At 35.5% G+C, this 26,651-nt stretch overlaps 1 protein-coding gene and 2 long non-coding RNA genes across 3 annotated transcripts in view; all 3 read right to left on the bottom strand.

Moving 5' to 3' along the window:
- The window catches only part of LOC148652986 (leucine-rich repeat transmembrane protein FLRT2), a 34,979-nt gene extending 31,984 nt beyond the window's left edge, over positions 1-2,995 (bottom strand). Inside the window, exon 1 of the mRNA XM_088647396.1 lies at positions 2,826-2,995. The gene's annotated coding sequence lies outside the window, so the exon portion shown is untranslated. The remainder of the gene's footprint in view (positions 1-2,825) is intronic.
- Positions 1-26,651, bottom strand: part of LOC148652984 (uncharacterized) — a 112,597-nt gene that overhangs the window by 32,070 nt on the left and 53,876 nt on the right. The window lies entirely within an intron of this gene.
- Positions 13,862-18,880, bottom strand: LOC148652985 (uncharacterized). The gene is made up of 3 exons (XR_015941533.1): positions 18,811-18,880; positions 18,226-18,273; positions 13,862-14,647 (listed from the first exon to the last, which is right to left on the bottom strand). It is a non-coding gene; the product is annotated as an uncharacterized LOC148652985 (long non-coding RNA).

Below are 26,651 nucleotides of genomic sequence, written 5' to 3'. Positions count from 1 at the left end.
ACATTTGAAAACACGATGATGTACTGTATATAGAATGTGAAGAGCCACTGAACAAATATACTCTCCTAGCCTTTTCCATATTTGCCCCATACTCCTAATATTTCTGTATTTTTCATTTTATTTCAATGTGCACTAGTTTTTGTCATTTTACAAGGGGTGACAGGGCTGCAGTTGAGTGTAAATTCATTCTGAGTTGATTCTGAAAAAACTAAAATAAAACATGTCATCAGAAAATAAGCAAAACTTAAAACAGTGATAGAGATTTACACAGTATTATACTGCATACATTCCAGGAGTTCAATATGTGTACAGTATAAATTACATAAATAACAGTATTACCACTGGAGCAAATCAAAGTATAAAAAAATCATCCGAAGTTTTACATGAAAAAGGACATTTTTAAGCCATAAATGCTTCAAAATGCACGATATACAGTAAAGTCTATCCATTTTTAAACTGGTCCAGGTACAGAAGTCCTAATATACAGTATGTCCCGGTACTGAGTTTTCCAAAAGCAACAGGAAAGGAAGGAAGGGGAGAAATGAGGCTTACTATAAGACTATTGTAATTCTTCTATCCCCTTCGCCCTAATAATTAGGTACTTCTTCTTTAAAACCGAAGGGTTCTTTTGGGATGATTTCGTTTAGCCGCAACAATATAAAAACGATGCAAACCGATTTGTCCTGTATAGTGGCTGCAGTTCGTCAGACGGACTTTCGCCTCTGTCGATATTTTTATAACCCTTTTTTCCCTAACTTATGTCACAGTAGGTGCTGAGACAGAAAAGTCTAAAAAGATGAAGGACAGTGACCTGTTTATTTCTTCTGCTTTAAACATGGTCTAACCTAAAGTTTAGAAAAGTAAAGTAAGAAAAAAGAAACAGCACAGAAACTTCAGCACGTTGGTGCACTATCCAGCCTGGGTGCGAATTTGGCAACCAGAAGCATGTCCCATTATTTCCGTGAAAAAATGAGAAATAGCAGCCTAATTGTTAATGTAACTCAACCATGCCTGAAATAAAATACTACTGGAACATGCCACAACCTGTTCTCTGTTAAATTGTGCTACACTGTGTCCTTCCTGCATATTTCAGTCGTGCCTCCAGGCTGAGTCCTACTTTGGACTGTTTCCTATTCCAGGAAAACAGCTACAGCATGTTGCCCGATGTTGCGCGATCTGCTATGAGACCAAGATAAATCCCAGCGTCTGAGCCGTGAAGTAGGCTGTACAGACAATGAACTAATCGCGTCCATTGTCTATCGAAAGCACAACTGTTTTGCAGAGGCAGCTGTACTGTTATTTTTGTCTGCCACTTGTCAGCTTCCACCAGTGTTAAATATGTTACTTTCCGCACTTGTGTCATGTAGACAGATTTACAAATACAGCACAAAGTAGTATAGACTTTTGATGGGCTGTTTTCTTAAACTGTACTTTATTTCACATGAAATGTATGTTCCGTGCAGATGGTTAAATGTATTTATATACTGTAGGTTGCACATTTAACAAAAGATTTACAGTACAGAATTGTCTCATAACATTAGCATGTACAGTATGGTCATTACTGCACAATTCGTATAACATTTATAATATCAAAAAGTGATATTTCAGATTTCCTGAATTCTAAATCAAAGCCCCAAAATGTCCACATTATTATGTACAATTATATGTTTTATGCAATTATATAAATTCTATAATTGTATGCAATACAATTGTATAATGTGTACAAAGTATACCTCTTGCATAATTAAATATTTTTAGCATAACTGAAACTGAAGTAAGCTGTAAGGGGAAGTGATCTTTATTTTATTTTGAGTTACAACAAAGAAAAATAGTATCTATTGTATATTTAATCTATAAAAGTAATATCTATTTTTCATAATGACATTTCTAATATCAAAATCAACCATAGAGCAATTTGTGGGTTCACCTTGATCCATACTGTATGTAATAACGAATAAGAATTTTGAATAATAACAGGCATCTGAAGTGAAAAACATAAAATAAAATCAATTTTGTCACTTGCGGTGTTAGAAAAAGTATTATTTTGAACTAAATGTTTCTGACTAAGGATGCTAAAAAGTAAATCCGTTTCTGTCTTGGTCAACAGTTTGCTTTCACCAGTAGCAACTTTTCAGTTGTTTCCAAAGCAGCTAGAGAGTTCTGTAAAAATATATTGATTCCTGCACCATCTCTTAGGACACTGTAGAATTATACAATTACATTTTCTGGATTTGAACACAAAAATCATAACATAACCTAGTATTAAAAAGCACTTCAAATCCATTAAATTCTTGGAGCCTTCGGTAAATAATATATGTGGTTAAAAACACAGGCAATGAAACGTCTGTTTTCTTTTTAGAAATACATGGCTCAATTCCATCTTCTAACATACTGTTATGAAATGATTTGGGAAATTGTTTAAAAATAGCAGGAAAAGAGACAAGATCATCCTGGCATTTTTACACATTCAGTCTTGGAGTTTCTGTATGGATACATGTCTTGGAAAAACATGACAACCCTTCAATAATTCATAACTGCATATCAAGTTATTCCAGGACACCTGTCAATTAAGCTTTCAGTAGTGTTTCCACACTAGTCAAGTTGCTTCTTGATATCTGTGTCTGCGATAGGTACCTTTCCCAAGCTTTTTTTTTGTTTGTACTGTTGTTTAATTAAAATCTTTATTATTATACTGCTGTGTTTTCTGCTGTTGTCAGTAAAAGAGTTAATTGCATGGTTGAGTTCTCTGTGTTGGAAAGTCATTTCCCCATTTCCACTTTCTTATCACATGCCTTTGACCGGCTAATTACAAGAGAAGCACTTACCTTAAAGAGGCAGCTGGGAAAAATGAGATTAGTAAACTGATCCCAGTGCATGAACTCCCAGTGTTATGGGGGAATCCTGGGGCTGCTCTTCAATCGAAGGTGAACAATTTGTTAACTTTTACAGCAACTGGAGCTCAGCTGAGCAGTGCCTGTACTGCTTAGTGTCTGCAGACGCCTCCTCAGTGAGATCAACACCTCACTGTGTTCTTGGTCTCTGTGGTGTAATTTAACCCTTCCTGCTCAGTCAGACCTGCAGTTCTAGCAGGAGTCTTTTTTGAGACTTCTAATGATGAGCTCACAGGTGGAATCAGGTTACAGAGGCCAATAGCTGTTAGGCATGTTCAGGAGCATTAAAGAACAAAGGGAAGAACAGCAGGACAGATTCAGAGCTGAGCGTGCAAACAGAAATATAAATCACTCATAAAGACAGCTGCAACAGGGGATAAAGGGTTTCACTTCATGACTTATACAAATATTAAGGCACTGCAAATCTGAAATTAAAACAAGTCAAACACTTTGAATATCTTTATCCAATTTTGCCTATAAATAGTACATACATGTATTGTGTTTAAAAAACAGGACATTTGAAGAATATAACTTTTGTGGTAGTGGTACTGCACTACCAGTGTAATGGGAAAAAATCTATTAACTGTTTGACACAAAATTGGAATTGCCTTCAAGTATGCATGTGGCCGATGCACTGTGGTTGCAGTACTGGGTGGTGGACCTCCCAGTGGGGGCATGTGGCCATGGCAGTGTGAGTCCATCCTGCTGGTGGGTCAGTTCTTTGGTGATGAGGCAGTGCACATCACTTTGAAGCTGTGGACTGTTGTTTGATTCCCGGGCTACTGATTGCCTGCCTACTCCCTGAAGGTCACATTGGTGTTAGCAGTGGGACAGTGCTATGCAGGATACTGTGCTGTGGTTTGGGCAGGGACAACGTGCTACAGCTAAGGGGAAAAGTGTAATGGGCACGTGGCTGAATGATCTCATCTTTCCAGTAAGGAGGGTTCGATTCACCAATGGGACCCCCCCCCCCCCCCCCCAGTATAACCCCCAGTGAGTTTCTTTGTCAAAGGAGAATTAATATCCAAGGGATCCTGCTAAAACATATTGTTTCTTGCTAGCTTAAGCAACAGAATTGTATTATTTTAACAAATATTTCCTTTGTACCTTCACTCCTAAATAATGGATCTCTGTGTGCCTTTAGACCAAGTAACAGTGCCTATTTAGCAGTATAATAATGAAAGGAACTTTGCTAATGTTGAACAGCCTTCCATTAAACTAGTGCACTATGCACTGCTGATTTCAATGGCTATGAATTAAGAAGAGCTCTTAGTACACGTTTTTCTTTGTTCTGTTTATTTTTAACTTTTTTATCATTCATACATGAAAACATTTAGGGTGGCGTTGTCCAAAGATTCATTTTCATACATATTAGAGGAAAAGGGGGAAATTAAGATAAAGTGTTTGTAAACACGGATGAGCTGCTCTGCTGACACACCCTTTTTGCAGAGTACTCAATAGCAAGATGACAGATAAAAAGTGTTTTTTTCCATAAATGTTTTACCGTTCTTCTACTAAGATGTTCCTGGATCTCATCTGGGGCCCCATTGATTCTCTCTAAAAACACTGCATAAAAGAACTGATTTGGAGGAGTATTCTGACAGAACACTTACTTCCTTTCTTCTGAGGACATAAAAACACACTTTTTCAACTTAACTGTAACTATTAATATTTAGTTTAACAACAGGGGAATGCTATTCTGACAATAAAAAACCTTTAAAGTTTACCATTTACCATAAAACTAAATAAAAAAATCAATTATTTATTTCAAACAAATGATATATCTTTAACTACTGTATGTAATTATCTTTTACATGTACTGTATAATCATATTTCTATCAAGCTTCTTGCAACCCTTATTTTAGTATGGACATTAAGGGAGGGGTAAGTTCTGAAACTACACTTAGACAAACTTACGGTCTCCCACCCTAGAGGTACATTATCCGTCCAACTCAGTAATTCCTGATGTCTGTATTAACATCTGTAACTGCGTCTTTGGGCTGCCTTTGGTTTTCACCTAAACCACCCACCTAACAAGGAGCTATTTTTACAGGTTGTGTAAGAGCTTGTGCATTTTAAGTCACTTTGCGGTCCCTTCTCTCTGGAGCAGACCCAGATCTGAACCAAGCCATGGGAAGGGAGGAGACTTGCTACAGAATTTTACAGAACCAGTCTGACGACATGATCTTCTCTGCTGGATTATTCCAACACTCATTTACATAGCAAAAATATTCAGGCTTCTTCTTTTTTTTCCAAGAGGTAAATCCAAGCTTATTCATGCTGCAGATGGCATTCAATTGGATTTAAAATAAAAGCACTAGGTTGTTATGGTGATAAGCAGCAAATGGGTACAGCTAAGGCTTGCTTACAAAATAGTTTTGCAGAAGTGAAGTGAGGGTGCAGACATTCAGAAATAACTTTGCAAACTGGGTTTAAGATCTCTTAATGCTCTAGATTATTATATACTGTATACTGTATATTATATGTATGTCTGCTATACTGTACTGGGTAAAGTGGTTAGTAAATGCTGGAGAAAAAATGCATACATATGGATGTATTTTGTTTGCTTGTAAATACAAGTATGATTTATACAGTAGGTGATGCAATTCAGAATTTGGATAATGTATTTAAAACTTACTAGAACTCATTTCCTTATTTGTCAGAATTGGTCATTATTTTTGCTTATGGGTGTGCTGGAATGTGTGTGGGGGTGAATCTCTGGAATGTGAAAGGATCAAAACTATTTTGGCCACCAAATAACCCTTTTAATTCTGACAAGAGGTCACACGGAAATAAACACAGCTTAAATCTGTAATTAAGATGGAAATTTCCACTGACTACTTTATTAAGTTCACTTGACTTTGACTTTGTGAAGCTAATGGTCTATGAAGCCACACCTTCAGATGAGATAATAATTGTCCTTTGGTAACTGTTACTATGTAACTATTGATGTTTTTTAGACAAGTTTCAAATACTGACAAGTTCCCCATATATAATCAGTAGTTAAAGCATGAACGACTGTACAGTATGAGCATTTCAGACTATTTTTAGAACTGTTTCCTGGCTCATTCCTAGCTCATTTTTGTGAAAGGTTAATTGAGATACCAAGTGCCCCTGTGCTTTCAGTAAACCATTAGTCAAGCAGATACAGAAAAAACTGGATTTAGTCTAAAAATCACAAATATATTGCTTATACAGTATTAATGCATATATAAAAGTGCATTTCAGATGTCATGTGTTCATGTGTTAATGTGATAGTAATAAAATGCTGGACTTGCAGGCAGTGTTATGTTGAAATTAGCAAAAAAGAAACATACTGTAAATCACAAAATGTTATTCCATGGTGCATTTAAAAGAGAAATATAATGAACAGCTATTATTTATAGAGTACAATTAGAGTAAAGCATTCATAGTGTAAAGTTAATTTGTACAGTATTATGCCTGTGTGTTAAAAATTACAACTATATGTTTGAAGCCATTTTTATTTGCATTTTTAGGTTATTTTAGCTTTTTTAGTAAATTGATTATTTATGTTCTAATTAAGGCAGAATAACTTAATATTATATAAAAATTAAGGGATTTGCAAGGTTTTGGACTGTTGATCTTTGTTAATGAAAAACATATAAAAACCTTTTACAACAATCACTTTAAAGACATAAACTCCCTCACTCAGAGACACAGTTTTATAGTTGTGTTTGTTGTGTGATAAATACAGAACTGGCAGCAGCTTCAGAGAACTTATCAATCAGATGTTCCTCAAGTGCTTCAGTAGTGCAATGAAATACTGCACCTTACAGAGACCAGAGACTGGGGGACTCTGGATTAGAGTCCCTCAGGACAGATTTAAGGCATTTGCTGATATTCCAATCAATAAAGAAAAAGTATCTTCAGTCAAAAGTGTAATTTATCAGTGACATAAGATGACAGAGGTCCAATAAAGATAATCTCTAAAACTGTTTTGATGTTCCCTCATGTTAGTAAGGTGGCTCATTATACAGCAAGGATACAATGTCATCCTCATGTAAAGTATTTTTAAGTATTTTAAAGTCTTTTAAGGCACATTGCCAAAGTATTTTTAACAAAACTACTACAGTTATATCTTATAATATATCTATTTACTGTATATTATTTCTTCTATAAATGAAGTTAGCAATTTACCCACACACATTTTAAATTGTTCCTTGGACTGCAGACTGACAAATTCAAAGTTTCAGATGAGACTATAATAAAGTTTGGTTAAATAATGACATAATAATGGCAAACATAAATGATTAGGGTGAAATTAGGTCATATTCGATTTGAACAATTGTTTAACCTGCAAAATTCTGATTTCAATTACCTTAAACCTTAAATAAGTATGGGACCATCCATAGTAACTGCACATGTTCTTGGGAAAAGATTTTTTTTTATCTGTCTGCACGGTTAGCAGAGGATATTGAACAGCCATTATTTTTTGTTTTTTCTTGCTCATTTATCTTTAGCCCCCAGTGGCAGGAAAACACCAGGCATAACAATGGCTTTGCTTTCAGAATGCTACTTTTCAGGCTGAGTATTGGTTCAAAATGTCTTGTGCCTACAGCCAGTACAAATCTGGATCTCATTACATGATCACATTTTCAATGGATGTGATATTACATTTTCAGTCACAGTCTGCACTGGGAGTTGTGTGCCTGGTCACAATGTAGTTTTTATGTTTTATGCTCCTCCTTATCAGCTTTGCCAAGTGCCATATATTTAGCTCTTTTCCATTTCATTGGTATCAGATTTTCTTTCTTTTATTTGAAATTTTTTTTTTTCCCATGAAGTGCATGAATAGTGTGTGAGCTGTTTAAATTTACGCAACTTTAGAAAGAACAGACTTTGTAAGCAGGTGAGTATTGGTAACTAACAATGTAATGTAGTGATTGCATGTAATGGGGTGCATAGCTGAATCATTTGGCAAGCTGACATACTGTATGAACAGGCTTTCATATAAATGCAGAGAAGGCGGAGAGATGGCCAAGCACAGTGACAGTTATGTGATAGCTCTTTGGTGCACTTAAATATTTATGGGAGCACCAAGGCCAGGATACAGTGTATTAACTCTCTAAATGAGTGTAATGACATTGCTTGGTTTGTCTGTTTATACATTGATACTCAACATGATGACATCACAAGAATCATGATTTTAAAAATCAATGAAGTTTTTTTTTTAAGTGAAGTGTGTTTCATTATGATCTATACAATAGAATGTTCTCTTATTTATATCATGCATTTTAAATACAGTATGTTCTTTAACAAGGTTTCTTATTTTCATAACACAAAACCCTCTTTAGACAGCTAAGTTCATTCTGGAAACTGCCTCCTCCATACAGACTATGATGTATTTGTAGGACACATCAGTAGATGCACATTGTATTAAGATAGTGCCTTTCATGAGCACAGCTGTTAGTAGCTCACTGTGCTCTCTTGTGTTGCTCCTGGCTCACAGTCAGAAGTAAGCCACAGTGGAATGTTCTAGTGAAAAGAAGGTTTCTTCAAATGCTTGAAAACTTGAAAACACAAGTTAACACATTAATGGTATGGCTTTGGGAAATGTAAAGAATGGATCAGAAGGATAAGAAGATTCAATTAATCTTGAAATGAAATAATGGTATCATAAAAAAAACAATACTATTACTTGGAATGTGCAAAATGTATTCTGTCTATTTATTGAAGGAGCCCAGAATTTGGGTCTCAATTGCTTGTACTAGTTTCTTTTTCAAACTAAAAAGTTTCACTTGTTTTAGACTGTCAGTGCAAAACATTCCTTGGAGTCCAGAAATTTATCTGATTGCTCTTTTCTGGAGTCACACTATTCTGCATGAGGCCTTACTAGTGAATTCTACAGTTTTATGAAAACCCTTAATACATACCAGTATATCAGAAATGAAAAAGTGCTTTATACAAAAGACAGATAATGAATTATATTTTTCCTTCAACGTCTGTGTCTTTTGTCTGATGGTGTGTCTCCCTCTGTCTGTCAGGGTGTGGGTAAGAGACAGTGTGCTGTGAGCAGTGAGAAAAGGACTTGACCCTTGATAACCGGATGTGTGGGGGCTGTCCTGGGAGACACTTGTGCTGCACACGAAGTTACACTCATGATACAAGCAGCTTAGGAGTTTGGGGCTCGTAAACGCCCTCTCAGGTGTACCTATTGAGATTAATGTCACATTTGTTGCTATTAATATTTGTTTTATTAGGCCACATGTAGGACACACACAATTATTGTGATTTTTCTATTGGTGTTGGTGTAACTGAAGTGAGCAATTTGATCAACATGTATTTTCTCTGTTAAACTACAAATGAAAGCAGTTTCCTTGCTAATGTACTATAGCTTAAATCGGTAGCTGATCAGCCTTTGCCCTGTGCATTACTCTAGTGAGGCTGTTTATTGGGTGAGTGATTTTATCCATAAATGGAGATTTTGCTATTTCATCCGTGAGACCATAAAACATACATTTCTATCAATTAGGTTCAGTATATGTTCATTTTAATCAAGGGAAGAAGAGATAGATGCGTATTCGTTTAAGAAATTTGAATACTATTTAACATATTATGTTGTGATTGTATTTGATCTATTAAATGTAATCTATACAATCATACTGCATAAATCTACTATGACTATAGAAAGCTATCCAACATACGGTAGGTCTATACTTTTAAGGAAACTGAATTTAAGATAGGTGTAAGACTGTGGTCGACAGTTTTAATATAAGTATTTTTTAAATTCATGCTCAAACTTACAGCGAATGTTTGAATGCTATAGTGTACCGTATCAGGAAGATTTAAAGCAGGAATTCGACTGCTAATCAAAGTTTAAAGTTGGAATGATCCTCGATATGAGTAGTACGAAGAAAAATGCTACAAATCAAACCTGGTTTTGTTCTACTTCTTTTGAGAAGTAAAGAAGAAAATCTGCTAAATGAAAGAATTGAAAAAAATGTCCTGAAAACATCAGGGTTCTACAAGTTTGCTTCATCTCCATATTAAGTCAGTTCACAGAGCAGATCTAGAAGAGGTACCTATAGGTGTGGCTAGAGAAGACACATTAAAAGCTGAGTCTACTGACTGGCAGTTAACATTGATTACAGTGACCATAATATGAGTGAATCACTTGGAGTTACATTATTGAAAATGACTGCCTGAAATGGATCATCATTCAGAGTGTTTTGCACTGTTCATCGCCAGATTTTCATGAAACAGTGAAGGCCAGATTGTTTTCCTGAAATGTCAAAATCACCTACAGTTGTTCAGAAGTTAGTGGTTGGCTATAGAAATAAAATACACAACATGGCGCAGGAAAAGCCACTTAGAGGAAAGAAGGGAGGAAAAGATTTCATCTGACTTTTAATTTAAGCCTGGCCTGGAGAGTCCCAAGCTGATTTATCTTAGAGATCACCTTTTTCTAAGGATAAGGAATACGTAAACTAATGATGAGTTAGTAGATAGATACTTTATTAATCCCGTGAGCAGCTAAGCACAGTCAATGCAGTACGGTGTAATGTACTGTACTCATATAATACTGCAACATTACAATACAGTAAGTACAGTCAGTGAGAAGTACAATAAAAATGGAGTGTAGAGAATTGCACATAGTACAGAATATACAAACACAAACCAGAATGTACAGTACACAAGAAGATGTATCACACAGTATAAATATATTGCACATTATCCACAAGCATATATTGCACAATATATAGTGACCTGTTTGCATAAGAGGTTATTATTAACTTGAGGTCCTTAAGGGCTGTAGTCTGGAATAATCTCTTAATTACTTAATTTATTACATTATGATCTGATAATGAGTTTTTTCCAAGTCTAGAAATTGGTGATTAAAGATGATCTGGTCTTTCCCGGACCACGGATGGAGACACCAAGTATACATCATTGCTTAGAAGAACCTACATGACTGTCAATGTGTATGATGAGTAAATTAATAAAGTTGGAAATTTGTTAAATTTATGCCATACTTGATAATAGTACTAATCAACAATAAACATCTCAGCTCATGGTCTTTCAGTGATTAAAGACAAAGCAAGTGTGAGATACAACTGATGGAGCCTCCATTATGGGAAAGAGGGCAAGTTCATACTTCACAAACAGCAACTCTATTTTGTACATTTCATTCATCTGTGGCAGATGTACACCAAGCATCTTGTAGACGTTCCGGATAAAGTTCATTTATAAGAGAAAGAAGTCGATTCAGGATCTGACTTGGATGAAGAAGACAGGATGATAGTCATTAAAGATAATGCATAATCACAGCTGGAGCTTATGATGACACTGAATCCCCTCATTAAGAAAGCTTTAAAAGTTGGAATGCTGCTCTACAACAAAAATGAAGAGTTTTTTTTTTTCAGAAAAGTGATGGCAGACAGAGGGAAGGGCTTATCACTACTGTCAGATTCCAAGTCATGATGGAATTCCAACCTTGCCATGTTGGAACAGTTCTCTGATCTGAGAATTCACACTTAGAAAGCACTTGATTTGCAAATTCATTAATTTGATGTTAAGTAGCAAGATTGCTCCACAGAGAAAGAGGTAAGCACAATATTAAACATTGAATCTGCCATATACCTGATTCATTTGTAGTATATACAATTTGATGTAGAATTGCAAATCTTCTATCCACTAGCTCATCACCAAAATTCATATTGCATCAATTAGAATCACACATGGCACTTTCCAACCAAAGAGCACCAAGAATGAAGATCTCTGAACAGCAAACAAATTTAGTGTACTACAATATTTTCACAACTTAGCTATGCATGAAGATGACAATAATGATCTGTTTATTTTCTACAGAAGAAATATGCAGAAGAAGAAAAAGAAGAAGATGATGATGATGATACCTGGTCAGGGTATAACTGTACAGGAGGTAATTCTCCCACAACATCAACAGGGGTGTATAAAGAAATAGCAACCACACTTTCCTACAGCCTCAAAAAGTACAAAACCACGTAACATTACAGCTGCAGCTTGACATACTGTATCAATCAAAAAAAGGTTTGGCTATCAAAGTTACACCATAGATGAAGATGCACAATAATGGTATGATTACATGTGAAATCGCAAAAGAAAGCGCAAATGAGACAAGACCAACTAGCTTATATAGTAACTATAGGATGGATCTTATCCTGCTGGTTCTTGAGAGATGCCAAGATATTTCCTTCAACAACACTTCTGGTTAGCAGATTCCCAACTCTCAAGGCCTTTTACTGTACGTAAAGATATGCTTCCTGTTCTCAGTTTTCATAGTACTTCTTCACTATTTGTTTGAATCTAGATGATTTAGGCCAGTTCACTTGGCCTTTCCCTACCTTTCAGTGCCACCCTGAAGTAGAGTGTGTACATGCCTGCAGTGGGTCTGGGACATTCCACACATGTTTGTGATCAGGCTTGGTCGATCAGTCCCTCCAGTGCGTGCTTCCTTAAAGTAATCTTTCCAAAGAAGAACTGAAGAAGAACTAATTACTGGACTATTAGGTGCAGAGTTCTTGTCTTTACCAAATGATGAAGTTACAATTACCTTTTATTTTACTTAAACTAAAGAAGAAGTACTGTATAGAAGTTGTTAGCTTCTTGACGATATGAGTTTTTAGTGAATCAAATAAAGGCCTTAAAAGATAAAAGCCAAAGATTTCAGGAGTGGAGCTTTCTGGTTTCCTTTTTCAAACTCACATGTGAGTGTGCTGCAGGGAAAGTGGCGTATGGGTGAAAGTATGTTGCAGTAGTGTGTGTACCTCAGAGACTGTACGATGCAAATGCATATTAAATTGATTTTAGTATTTAATTTTATTCCTTTATTGCACACTTTTCTCCATTGTTCACGTAAATTGTGATGGATTTTATCTCAGGACTGTGCCCTGAGATAAAATATCTTTAATCTGACATTCATTAGTGACTTAATATAAGCAATGGCCTTAGGCCACATTCCAGGAAGATGTTTATTCTAACCGACCTATCTGTACTTGGGTGCTCTACATGTATGTATACACAATTGGCTTCCTTCACTGAATTACTTCCCCACATAATTTTCACGTCTGACTTCCTTATAGTGTATATACTAACCAGTGACCCTTTTCACTGTTCCAAGAGGACATTGAAGGGGTTACCTGTAAATGCTTACAAATTGAAGAAGAGTGATAACATACTGTATTAAGCTAGCCTGCAACAAATCTTGAAGCTAATTACTTTCTTCTTGTTTTGAAGGAATGGCTGTTCTTTTTCTAGTGGGTGTGGTCATGTATCCAAAGGACAGAGAGAGCTGGATTGTAATAGCTGGATTGCTGCATAGTATATGAGCATGTGAAATCACTAGAAGGGGATGCATGTTGAGCTGGTTGGATTAATGGTTAAGAATGTCACTAGTCTCATTAGCCAATTAGAAGCACATCTTTGGTGTGTTTATATGAGAGCTAAATCATGATGGGAGGCAAAAAAATCCCATTTATAGAGACCGGATAATTTGCTTTACCTCTGCAATGCATTGCCATGTGGACTTCACTGTGCAGTGTGCAATAGTGTTTTTAATCGTGCAGAGGGCTACATTATTGCAGACATTCTGCTAGAGGCAGTTTCACCTCTTAATCGAGAGTTGAATTTATGACTCATTATGTAAACCAGATATAACAATAGCTCTTCAGTTGAGATATGAGAAATAAATTATGGCTTTTATCACTAAGACAGACAGATCGTGTTTATCTAAGCACAAAGGAATGTGTTTTAATTTTCATTTTTGACTGTGCTTTGAGAATGTTGTCTGTCTTTTTAAGACTAATTTATAAAAGAATACTTGATGTTTTTTCATGAGCAAAACAGCCTTCTCAAAACACAGTTTTTCATTTCATTCATGAAAAATATATACATTAATAATAAAAATATATTAACATTAACACACAAAAACTTACATCTTCTTCAGTAAAAAAAGGCAAGAGGTAACAGAATTCACTAGCATACAAAACCATGTGCAACAGAGTGGTGGTTCAGGTACTCTCGGGAAAGAACAACACCTAAATCTAACAGAGGCTCACTACACTTTACGTATTTGTGGATTTATGTATAAAACAAATTCAAAATGTCTTTTCATTGCAGGTATCATTGTTTAAGTACTGTAAATCACAAATCCAGCCTTGCTGTGTAATTTGTTTAAGTTTGCTGTATTGTTCCAAGACCTACTGTATATAGCACACAGGAAACATGAAGAAATCTTGGGAGAATCTGGAATTTCATAAAAAGTTGAAATGAAGGGTTTAGTCAAGTAATAACTGTCCTGAAAGTTGCCAGTCCCTCAGAGACATCACGCAGGAAGCTTTATTGTCTTTTTGTATAACCATCGGTGTCCTGACACTTTGCTCCAGCCTTACAACACTCTAACTCAGCACTTAGTGGACCCCTTTTCAATGTTACAATAACACAGTGAATTGTAGGGGGAAATTATTTGGGCTTATTGTTGTGAATTTTTACACTTTTCTGTTTCTTCTGATACACTTTTTTCTGGTACAATTGACTCCTAGGATCCTGTTCAGCTATCATCTTCTATATCTTTAGCCAGGCAAATCACCTCTGTTTCTCTTGTTTTTATTTATTTCAAAAGCACTCAAAACACAATTTCAAGTATGATAATTGCCTGATAAGGGACTGGAGATGAATCAGACAACTCAGAGATTTTGGGGATTTGGCCTGGGCATCTCTGGTTGGGCTGGTTGGATATCCCTGTGGTCCAAGCATTCCTGCAATTTTGAAAAAGGATAATAATAAACAACTTTTTATTTGTAAAGCACCGTTACAAACCTAAGGACAGTGTACATAGTGATAAAGAAATAGACAAAAAAGTACAATAAGAAGTAGAAGAAAAAAAAACAAGAACATATAGGTTCATATAGATAGAATTTAGGACAAGAAGCTCTAATAAAAAGATTGGATTGGTTTTAAATATAGATTGTATCAAGAATATAAGGACAGGCAAAAAATGAACACAGGGTGATGATGACTTCTGAGATTACACTTTACTCATTAAGACAAGAGTTAAGAAAAAAATGGTGTATTTATTCTGAAATCATGTGAAACCCCTCAAATGCACACAGGTGGACTCCAGTCAAGAATTGGTTACTTCAGAGGTAATTTAGGTGTGTCAAAGCAAGGGGGTGAATTGGATACATTCAAGTATTTTCTGTTTTTTTAAATTAATTTAGTAAAATGTCTGGATTTTATTTTCACTATGACATTACAGAGTACTTTGTGTTGATGAGTGGAAAAAAATCTCAGTTAAATACATCATGTTTCCATATTGTAACACAATAAAATGTGAAAAAGTTCAAGGGGAGTGAATACTTCTGCAAGGCACTATATGTAGGGGGATATGCATTTGTTAGGGTAAACAGTAAAATATTCTAGTTTAAATTGATTTAAACTGGGAAACTAAGAACACCAAACATTTGTGTAATTGCTTGTTTCCAAATACATACAGTATCTGCAGGTGTAAGGTATCATAAATATACTTTAAACGTGAAAACACCTATGTTCTTATGACCAGAAACAATTTAAATCTGGAATTTTAATATGCAGTTAAATAATATGTATTCAGTAATTTTTCTTAAATTGCTTTCAACCCCTGAATGGAGAAAAAAAAACATACTATGAGCTACTAGTGGCTAAAGTCAGACAATTTGCACATGCAAGGCATGGTTTTTATTCTGACCCAAACATTCTCTTTGTGCTGCAGCCAAACACAAGATTGGCCAGTGTCTCACTTTGATCCACTGTGTAACTATGTCAGTCCCTGAGGGGAGCACTAGATTTGTAAAAGACAACACAGCACTAAAGAAACCACTGCATGGCTTTTAGAGAGAATATTTTTATATGGAAAAATAATTTTCTTTCATTTTGTTTTATCCTTCTACCACCATTATTGTTATTGTTATTCTTTTTCTTATAATTATAACAGAAGTAAAATAAACAGAAACTACTATATATTAGTAGCTCTGATGCATTAACCCATTATGTTGCTATCACAAAATGCAGTTATGCACTAAATGCACTTGAAGCTGCCTGATACATTCAGTATTAACAGGATCACTTGTTAAATGGCATGTTTCCAGATTTAGTGTATAAACAGGAAAAAGCAGGCTATGACAGTTTCCTAATTTATTTTTCAGTGTTAGCAAAATGTTTACTTGATACTATGTTGTGTAAATCTAAACCTCAGATAGAAGCTTCGGGGATTGGCACTTTTAATTTGAGCCAAAGACCATGTTGGTAAAGCTCTCTAAAGCTTGTGGGGTACATTTTAAGTAAAGCACTGGAGACAGTCCTGTGGATAAGTGTGGTAAGGGTGAGATCATGTCTTTGAATGTTTGGCTTAGGATTCTAGCTCAGCAGGCACTGTGGCTAACTTCCAGACAATGTGTACCAAGGAGAAGTATAACTCTTTACAGATACAGTTAATAAAATAACAGGATGACAGAGGAATTTTTGAGCCTTGAGAGAGTAACCTCATTCTGTTTCACTAGTTAATACAGCAAGGCCCTGACCTTAGGAATGCTGAGCACTGCAATGCTATTGTGAATTACCTCTTTGATAAAAGTGAGGGACAAAGACAGAAAATAAACACTCAGAAACTTTGGAATCACGTTGCTGTTCTTGGCTACTTCTGGTTTTTCACTTTGGTCTATGTCCAGACTCAGTATCGGTGTCAGTTCTTTGATTGGGCTAAATGAAAACAAGATTCATTTTAATTTGACCACCCTGATAAATCCCTTGTGGCTGAGATACTGAGCTCAAGTGAAATACCTTGAACATTGATGGTAATATGGTGTGGTGGTTAGAGCCCAGGTTAATCTGTATCTCTAAACTGTCCCTGAGTGTTTCTGTGTTTCTTTTCAATGGACTGGCATCCTGTGCCGACTGTAGTTCCACCTTGAGCTCTCTGATTCCAGGGTTACCATGACGATTACCCGAACTAGCCATCTGATAATGGATGGATACATTTCTTTAAAATTTACACATGTAACAGACACAGACGTCACCCAAGGTAATTTTGGTTATTGTATTAGGATTCTATATTTGCTAAAGAAAGGACATTCATCCATCACTATAAAACAGAATTTCACAAGTAGAGCCTAAGGCTTTTTTTGTTTAATGTATTATTTAATGTAATACATTCTTATCTTCTGCTTTGTATGCGAGTGTGCCTTATTCTTCCAATAGGTGTAGTGTTTTCAAGCATGCAGCCCCGTTACTTTACTAATAAATAATTCAATAATAAAACTAAATCTGTGCTAAAACAGACTAAAACAGAATCTTTTTGGCAGAATATGAAAACCACAATAAGGTAATGGTAGTCATTTTGCAGAATATATAAAATTGACTTGAACCATATTTCCCAATTGATAACATACAAGACACATTAATGGTAAAAGAGAGGAAGTTTACAAATGGGAATGTTCTCTGTATGCTGAATTTACATATACAGCTACAGTATACACTACAGACAGAAATAGCACTCAATTATTTATGCTCTGTTTATGATTCTGTGATAATTCACAGCACAGTAAAGAATTATTCCATATATAAATTATGAAGAGATTACCAACAGCACTTCATTTCTTTGGCCTACAGAGCAGAACTAGTTGCTTTACAAACAGGAAACTGTAAAATTGTGACACTGTGTACAATTTGTTCCAACTGTCTATTCCTTCATAGTAATCCATTACTGAACTGCACTTTCCTATGCATATTATTTTTAATTTTGCCAGTTTACATATCTGACTAGGATTGACAAATGTCTTGATCTGTTATTGATGCTCAAACATGGCAAAGACAAGAGAGTGACTTATAGATATTACATGTGAATAAAGTCCATATACTGGTAGATAAAACACATCATGTATATTATCCTCAAGGTCTTCGAATGAGATCTTTGCTGTGGCCTACAGACAAACCAAGGATTTTGTTAAAGCCTATGGTTAAAAATTTTTTTTAATTAGTTATAGAAATTTACACAATTAAATGCTCCAGGCAATAACATACAGTATGGGGCATTTTTTATATAAATACCTGCCACTGCAGCAATTATTAATTTCTCTCAATGCAAAAAATTACTAAATTATTTACCCCCTTTCAATAATGTCCTATTTTTTAATTGTGTGTACACACATTTTTTAAAGTGAATATTTTAAATCAAAGCTTGAATAATCAAACAATATTTTTAAGGTAAAAGAAGTTAAATACCTGCAAAAAAACAGCAACATTTTCTGGTTTGGAATTTAGGTTTTGATTAAAATATTCACTTTTAAAACATGTACATTACCTGTACCATCCACCCATCTTCTAAGTGTATCCAACATTACATTCAGACCTGAAAAAAAAAAACAGTAGTGTTAGCGAAGAGACTAAAACTCAAAACAAGTTTTCAGTTGTGCTTCTGTTTATATTTGAGTTATTAGAATTGACACACAGAGGGGGATTTCAGAAAGCAGTGCTATTTTATCCAGCTGGTAGTTAAGTAGTGAGAGGTTTAGCAGCTAGTCATTTTCAAATGGAATAATCTGATAAAATAAAGAAATTAAGTCAATGTGATACAGATGTTAATGAATAAATGTGCTGTTATAAAGCTCAGTTGTCTCAAGTGACAGAATTGCTTTCTCAATGACCGCATAATGACATTGAATCAAAAAGAGCACCTGACAACAAGCTTACTTAACAGCGACAGAGCTGAGAAGCCAAACCAACAAGCCCTCTGTACTGGATAAAGCAGTTTATAAAATGTGTGGATGTGTATTAGAGTTTTAAAATATTCGAATGTATTGTGCTTTATAATCTGTACAGTTCACACTGGAATACAGATAGCTTTGTTTTTGTCAGAAGGAAACAAAAATCAAAGGGAGTCATGTACCCTTGGAAAGGAAAGATGCTGCCTCCACACTCCTTGGTTTCTGGAGACTTAATTGGTGTGAGTTTGTCACCTGCTGATGAAAAAGAATTACTCACAAGAGGTTGAATGGCTGTGAGGCACTGCTGCACATGCTATCGCAGTGGTATTCCAGAGGCTTACAGTAAAAATCACAGCAAATCAGGTTATACAGCTGAGAAACAGCAAGATTAAACAAAAAGCATAATAAAATGCATTAAGTTAAAGCTGTATTCCTACATAAAAAGAAGCCACTACTATTGTCATACATCTGACTTATTTAAAAAAAGTTATTTTTGCCTTGCACAGTAAAAAAAAGAAGGATGTTCTTTTAAAATATATATATATACAGTATATTGCAGATATTTCTGAGAATATGATTCACCTGGAAATTTTTGACAAACATTTAATAGAGTTTCTACAGCCTGAATAAAAACATTTTATGATAAATGTAATAAAAAGTGGCAAGACCTTTCTGATCATGAACAAGTAGTAAAAAGTTACTTTTAAAAACAAAAAATTATACTGTGAAGGACCTTATCTAAGTCATATTGGGGTTAAAACATAGATTCTTTTAATGCAATAAGTTTCTCAATTAAACAAAAAATCACTGAAATGGTAAAAAGCACTCAAATACAGTACTTTTCACTTAGGTTAATCCTCATGTAACTTGTAACAACACAAAACAATAGATCCAATTGTCTGCACCTCAGACTAAAGAACAGATAAATTATAACTCTTTAGGGAACATAATTCCTTTCAAATAGATTGCACAGATAGTATATAAAAGTGGTTTAATCCCAGTGGAGCTTAAAGGAATTCTCCCTTTCTGGCTTGCTTTCTGTTTTAAGACATTGCCATTTTGTTCAGCGTCTCAAAGCAAGGCTGGTACTAGCTCTTTTGATTATAGATTTCCAGGAAACACTTCAAGAAATGCATCATTTAATCTCAGCTAATTTTAACCCCCTGCCCCACCATCACATCACATCACATTAATAACACTTAACCACGTTCCTCTGGTACTGTCCTGGTATTACCAGGCCCATATGCAACCCCTGCCTGTGAGAGCCTATAGTGCACATACGAATGTCATCTACTCTTGCTTAGATTCCTATATAACAAATCTCAAGTCAACACTTTATACACACAGTGCAGCAACAGCCAGCAAAGATCTATGACAATACAGAGAAATAGTATGAATTTCTTTGAACAGTTTGTCAGAAACCGAACAGGATATGAGCAGAACCGTGCAACACAACTTGTTCATTGACTTGGTACCTTCCCAAGGCTCCTTCCAGAGGACCCCTGCAGCATCAGACAATATGACAGAGGCAGTAAGCTGACAGGACAGGACCTCAGCTGCAGTGCTCCATGCCTTTAGTGCACCATGAATCTGAATGGGACAGCTCACTATAAGTGATATGGTGAAAGAAGAAGACCAGTATTGTCCCTGCTCTATTCTAAAGTAAATTAATAAATAATAAATGGAAGCACTATGCAGTAAACTGAATGAATGTAAAAAGAAAAAAAATATCACTATCAAAATTCTTACAATAAACTGCTATACTATAAATCTATAAAAGACACTTTTATACTGTAGATCTGCTTTATAGAGTCATAGATTCCACATTTGTTGCTTGTTTTATAAAACATATGGACTAAAACTAAAACTAGATTATTGTGTATACAGGCAATAGTATGCTTGGTAAAATTATTCTAGTAAATTAAACTTGCTTTTGTTATTAATCATACTGAATTTAAAATGAATAAAAACAGCACAGCTGCACTCAGATTTCAGAGAAATGGGATGTTTGGAACTTTTTGCTTTAATGTCTGACACATGGAACCATTTAGGAAGGATATCAAATGTTTTTTTCATGGCCAAAAATTCTCTTGTCTTAATGATTATTTAATGCTCATTGGGTCTGTTTTCAAGAAGGAACAGTATGATATTGTATTCATATGGGCTTTCATTGAAAAAGTAATAGTGTCAACAGCAATGATATCACTGGTGATACCTTTGCAAGTTCCTGTTTTTACACTCCTGCTGATACACAGTAACTACAATATTTACTGTTATGTATTAAACTGATCCCTTTATCCAAGTGAATTGCAGTAAAAATGATCAACTACAAAGATTAACAAAGTAGTGTTCTATAAATAAAAATAAACCAGTAAATATAATGATACTTAAACTTAAAAAAGAATAGCACATTAACAAGCATCTTGTGAGTCATGATCAAAACGAGAGGTTCTCAGGGCCCGAGACTCTTATGACTGTTATTAGGCTGTGGTTCGATTTTCAAAAGGTTGCTAATGTATCATTTATTTACTATGCAGTCCTGTATCTGCCTATTGATTTATTTGTTGACTGAAGTGTTTAAGTAGGGATTTGCTGTTAAGGACTGTTTGTGCAACTACAACGTAAAGTGTGTTTATTTCAATCCCACACAAGTTAAAGTATTCTATTAGTAATAGTTATCATACAGTGAGTGTGGAGTAAAGTAAATTTTTAAATGTTTGCTGTTATTTCTTTACTGTTTTCTGTACTCTCTGCTGTGAATTTCAAAGCCTGCTTTGTGCTGATTGTTTATACAGAAAAGGAAGAGAATAGGTTGGATGACCAAAGCCTTTTTTAAAGAGATTTTTTTTTCTTTTTCTTCCAAAGTTTCAATTCATACAGAAACCATGCCTGGTTATCAGCAGGAGAGAAAAGTAGCTGTATACGAATTGATTTCTCTGTGTCCATCATGTTTCAGGGTAGGCTGGCAGGCATCAAAAGCATCATAAAACCTATTGTAGCCTGTGATGTTTTCCTTCTGGGGGAGGGGTGTAAAATAGACACTCATACACAATGAATAACATTAGATCTTCTGAAGGTTATGAAGTAGCATGTAAAGCTTTAGATGTGTATTAGAACTGTCTGTTGTTCAGGAATGCTGTTTGGCTTCACATTTTTTCTAATCTACAATTGAAATTGTGAGAAGTTGCTATGATGTTTCCTAATCTTCTTGGCTACTTCACACCTGAGTCCTGGATTTAAAAATGTACCACAGCTCAGATTATTTCTTCCCAGCCTGACTCATAAGGAGCTGTTGTAAATTGAAACTCAAAATGTGTCACTGGCAAGTCATTTTATTCTGAAGTCAATTCTGGAAATCAGATTAATATGGCATCTTCAGATTCATATTACATTCACATCCCTACTTAAACACTTTTTTTTCTGTGCTCATTAACACCAGAACTATTAATTGTTCCAAAAGCTAAAGATGTGCAGACTATAATTTATTATCAGTGAAAAATGAAAAACGAAAGGGTCAATCCTTTCCAGTATTAAGTATAAGAAAAAAGAATCTGTGAAAAACGTAATTATTCCACTTAATTCCTTAATTATTTTTCATAAACAAATTGTTTAGTACTGATTTTAGATTAAAAAAATTTAACTGTCACTGTCACCATTTTTCTATTTTAGTTTCCTCACTAAAATAATGTTACGTGCACCTGTCTCCTATTTTCCTTTCACTACTTAAGTTTGGTGTCTCCAGGCTTCAGGGCTCAGTATTGGAAAATGTATGCTACAAGGCCTACAAGGCTACAAGGGTAGCACGAGGGCAGGTCTTATTCCCTGGTGTCCTGACCATCTGGGTCCGGGGCTCGGAGCACCCGGCTCCCTTATGATTTTACTTCCATGTTCCTAATTCATCGTCCCTGTTCCTGTGTCTTTGTTTGGATGGATCTCCCGGTTATGGACTTTTGGACTGCTTCCTGGTTTCCCCAACCAGATTGTTTTGGACATGTTCCCCGCGCCACGCCCCGGAGCACTAGAACACTGCTGTCACGCCCCCCTGTCAGTCATCCCGTCCTGATCCTGTTGTGTTTCCCTGTTGCCCTTCTGGAGTCTCTTCCGGATTTTAACCATCTGCACAGGGTCCTAAATATGCACTACACGGGAGTCAGGACCGGCTCCCATTAGATAAACATTGTTGTATGAATTGCTTTTTCAGAACAAAGCAAGAGTTTGCCTTTATTAAGATAAAATGCTATTCTGGAACACATTCACAAGCAGAGGATGGTAAAAGAAATAGAAGAAGTTACAAGAAGTATTATCTTTTTATCAAAACCTTTGTAATTCCAGTTGGTCACTCAAGTCCTTACAGTGGTGTTTTGTTTTAGTTTATATGATAAACAAAGGTATTGTGGACATCACCATCCCAGCTTGCTCATTTAGACCACTGCTCTGCTAGCTCAATCTTTATAAGACCTCAGTGCTCTAGAAGACAGTTTTAAAAAATGTATACAACAAGATCAGCACGTAAATTATTCATGAGAATCCACATAGGATACAGAAAACAATGTTTAGGTTTTTAGGATTACAATAGCCTTTACAAAGCATACTGTGTGTGCCAGATATGCTTTCAAAATTCTTCATAAAGACTGCAAGGTAATTTAGATTGTACTCAGTACATACTGTAGCATCATACTGCATAACAACGAGGTGAAGAGTGGTCTTTTCACAGTACTTCACAAGCTAGACAAAAACTACACATCAATAAAAAAATTAATGAGAAACCTGAGCAATATCCTGAACTTCTATACTGTATGTATTAGGATTTACCAATGGACAAAATTAATATAATATCTATTCTTCCATGTATGCAACTAAATATTAATGAACTACAACTAATTAGTGTGCTATTAATGTTAAATATATGCAGTGTAACTCCTGCTTTGTTAATTTGCCTATATTTCCGATGGCATTTTTGTGTAATGTATATGCATTTGTGAAAATCTACATGCATACAAAAATATGAAACAAGTAAATTGCACAATCACTGGTCATGCTTTAACTAAGGTGCATGATTCTGTTGATAGCAAGTAGATTTGACCATAAGAACATACCAACAAAAGGAGGTCATTCATCCCATCAACACGTTTAGTAGTTGTTAAGTGTTCCAATGAGCCCATCCAGTTGTATCTTGAAATAAGCCAATAGCCAATAACATCACACATTCTCTCTGTACTTTGGGTAAAGATGTGTCTTCTGTTGCTGGTTTTAAATGCACTTCCACCTTGTTTCCATTTGTGTCAGTTTCTCTGAAAATTTTGAACACTTGTGTCAGGTTCCCTCATAGTCTTCGCTGTTCAAGACTAAAAGTGTTCAACTTCTTTGGCCTGTCAGTGTAGGAAACTTTCCTTAAGCTCTCGAATGTTTCCAGTTGCTCTTCTCTGGATGGAATTCAGAACAGTAAAATATATTTTCTGTAATGTGGTGACCAAAAAGTTCATGATATTTTACATGGGATCTCAGTACATTTTAGTGCATTATGCAATTTTGACACACTGTACAGTAACATAGCTTTTGACAACTGTATATATCCTAGTATTTTGTTTGTTTTCTATGTTGCTTTCTGACATTGTCTATGTTTCTGATATTTTCTACTGTATACTGTATACAGTAAATGATGTGTCAACATAAGTGGTTAAATCTTTTTTTACAGAGTAAGTGTTATGGTAGCTGGGTTGGTCTCCTGTGGAGGGTGGTGTTTAGACCCTATGCGAGGGGGTGCATCTGGAAACAGAACCACAGACAGTGTCCAGGGAAGACACACAATTTTTTTTTTGTGAAGGCACTGAGGGGTTACAGTTTGTGATCCGGTGTGCAGGGGAAACCAGCCTTAGACGTCCAAGTCCTGGCAGGTCCAGGTGGGTAGTCAGGGGGTAGTCCAAGATCCGAAAAGCCAGGCAATCCATCCGAGACAAACACAGGATAAAATCCCTGGAAGGGGGAAGCAGGACACAGACACGTTAACACGAAACAGGAACAGGACTGGGGACGCCGAGTACCAGACTCAGTGGTCAGGACGCTGTGATGAAGCCTACACGGTCGGGCCACTCCTTGACCCGCTGGTAGGCAGGCTTCCGGGAGTCCATCTTCCAAGTGCTGAGCCCCGAAACAACCAAGGCTCAGTGTTAACTAACAGCACAAAAACAAGACAAACCAGATAATAATAAAGTCCGAAGCCTAGCCAATTAGAGCGCCCGCTAGGGGAGGGATGCCAACCGTGACAACAAGTAGTTTTTTCAAGCTCAGTATTCCCCATTTTGTGTTTTAAGTTTATGTTTTTACTATTTGCCTACAATACTCAGCCCTTGTCTAAATTAATTATCATCAGTCTGTTTTTTTCACAGTGTGAAATTTTATTAAAAACATTTAAATTTAATTTAGTGTTTCTACAGTGTTTACTGACCTTCCAAATTTGGTATTATATGCAAACTTAACTATTTTACAACCTAATCCAGAATTTACATCATTGGTATACAGGTAAGTGGTAATAGTGGTCCTAGTACAGTTTCCTGTGGTACTCCACTGATTGCAGTACATCACAATAACCTGAGTATTCACCCCAGATGAAGATCCCTCACACCTTCAGGAAAATTCTTTCAAACAGCTGCCAGTGCACTCTCTGCACTCATTTGACTTTTCAGTTCTCAAGTATATGAGTCTTACTCTGCTTGTTTTAATGCTACATGAAGTACTTACAGTACTCCTCATGGATGCACCCATTTTGACAGAACAGAAAATCTTAACTTGATTTCTTTCAGTTTATTGGCAGCTATTTTTTTTCATGAATATTGCTTTGCAGGTCGCCACTGAATGAACAATCTCTTAGATTTCTATACAACATACTGTGCTTTGCTTGTAATCAATGAAGAACAAGTGCTAGCTACTGTATACTGTGTGCCATGTTGCCAACTCATGTTTATATTTTACAGTGCAATAATTTATTATTTACATTATAGGTAATGTATAATGTAATGTATAGGTAGGTCAAAGTTTCATTATAATCTCAATAAATCGCTGATTGATTCTCAACAGTGACTTAAAATGTGTAACATTAATACAATACAAGATTTAATAAATTAATCAAGGAAGCTTGTGCTCTGAAAGAAAAAATCACAGTAATGGAATATACCCATAATCATTCAAAATCTTGAGATCTAATGTGGTTTCGTAATGTTAATTAGCATCCACTAATCTGAAAGTCTCAAGCTGTAACAATGGTGAACTTAGAAAGTGCAGATAACTAGATCTTTTTCATTCAGCCTTTCAGCAGGGATTCAGACACTAAATTCAGTTTTACAGCATTTAGTACAAGGGTATGTCTAGAATAAAATATCTAATATATTAAACTCTTTCTATGTTCCTGCCTGCCTTTGGAAGGAAATTGTGCAGTTGAGTCGAATGTCAGGTGGTTTGTGAGGTCAGTACCATAATAAATATTAGGCATTATTGGAAGATTATTTAAATGTCATATTATTAATTGGAAATTATTATTGATTCAATTTTTTGCCTTTGGGTATATACAATTGTATTGTAAATTGTCTAGACTTTCATGATTCACAATACAACAGTAGCTCATAAAAACAGGCATTTTTACACTTTGAGAAAATTAACTTCTGTTGTAGTAGGCTGGTCCAGTTATATAATTTAACTTTTCCTGACTAGGCACTGTTGTTTTTAATACTCATTTGTTGCATTTTTAATGTCCCTCCACATATTAAAAGAAAAGAACATTCTGTAGCTAGACAACAATATCATAACACTTACAGTATGTTTTAAAGGCAAATGACAGAGAGCAGAATGTCCAGATTCCACTCAGTCTTCAAAACTGTACAGTATAGAGATATGGAGGAGTGGTATAGACAAATAGAAAAAGAGCTAAATAAACATATTCATCTCTTTATTTCTGTAGTCATCAAACTCTTTAGGCCAGACCCTTCATCATAAGAATCTGAAAATGATCAATATTACTACTGTATGTACA

The sequence above is a fragment of the Lepisosteus platostomus genome, chromosome 10 (genome assembly GCF_059453375.1).
Source record: "Lepisosteus platostomus isolate fLepPlt1 chromosome 10, fLepPlt1.hap1, whole genome shotgun sequence".
Taxonomy (NCBI): Eukaryota; Metazoa; Chordata; class Actinopteri; order Semionotiformes; family Lepisosteidae; genus Lepisosteus; species Lepisosteus platostomus.
Note: the sequence above shows the minus strand (reverse complement) of the source record. Positions and strands in the feature narration are given on the sequence as shown.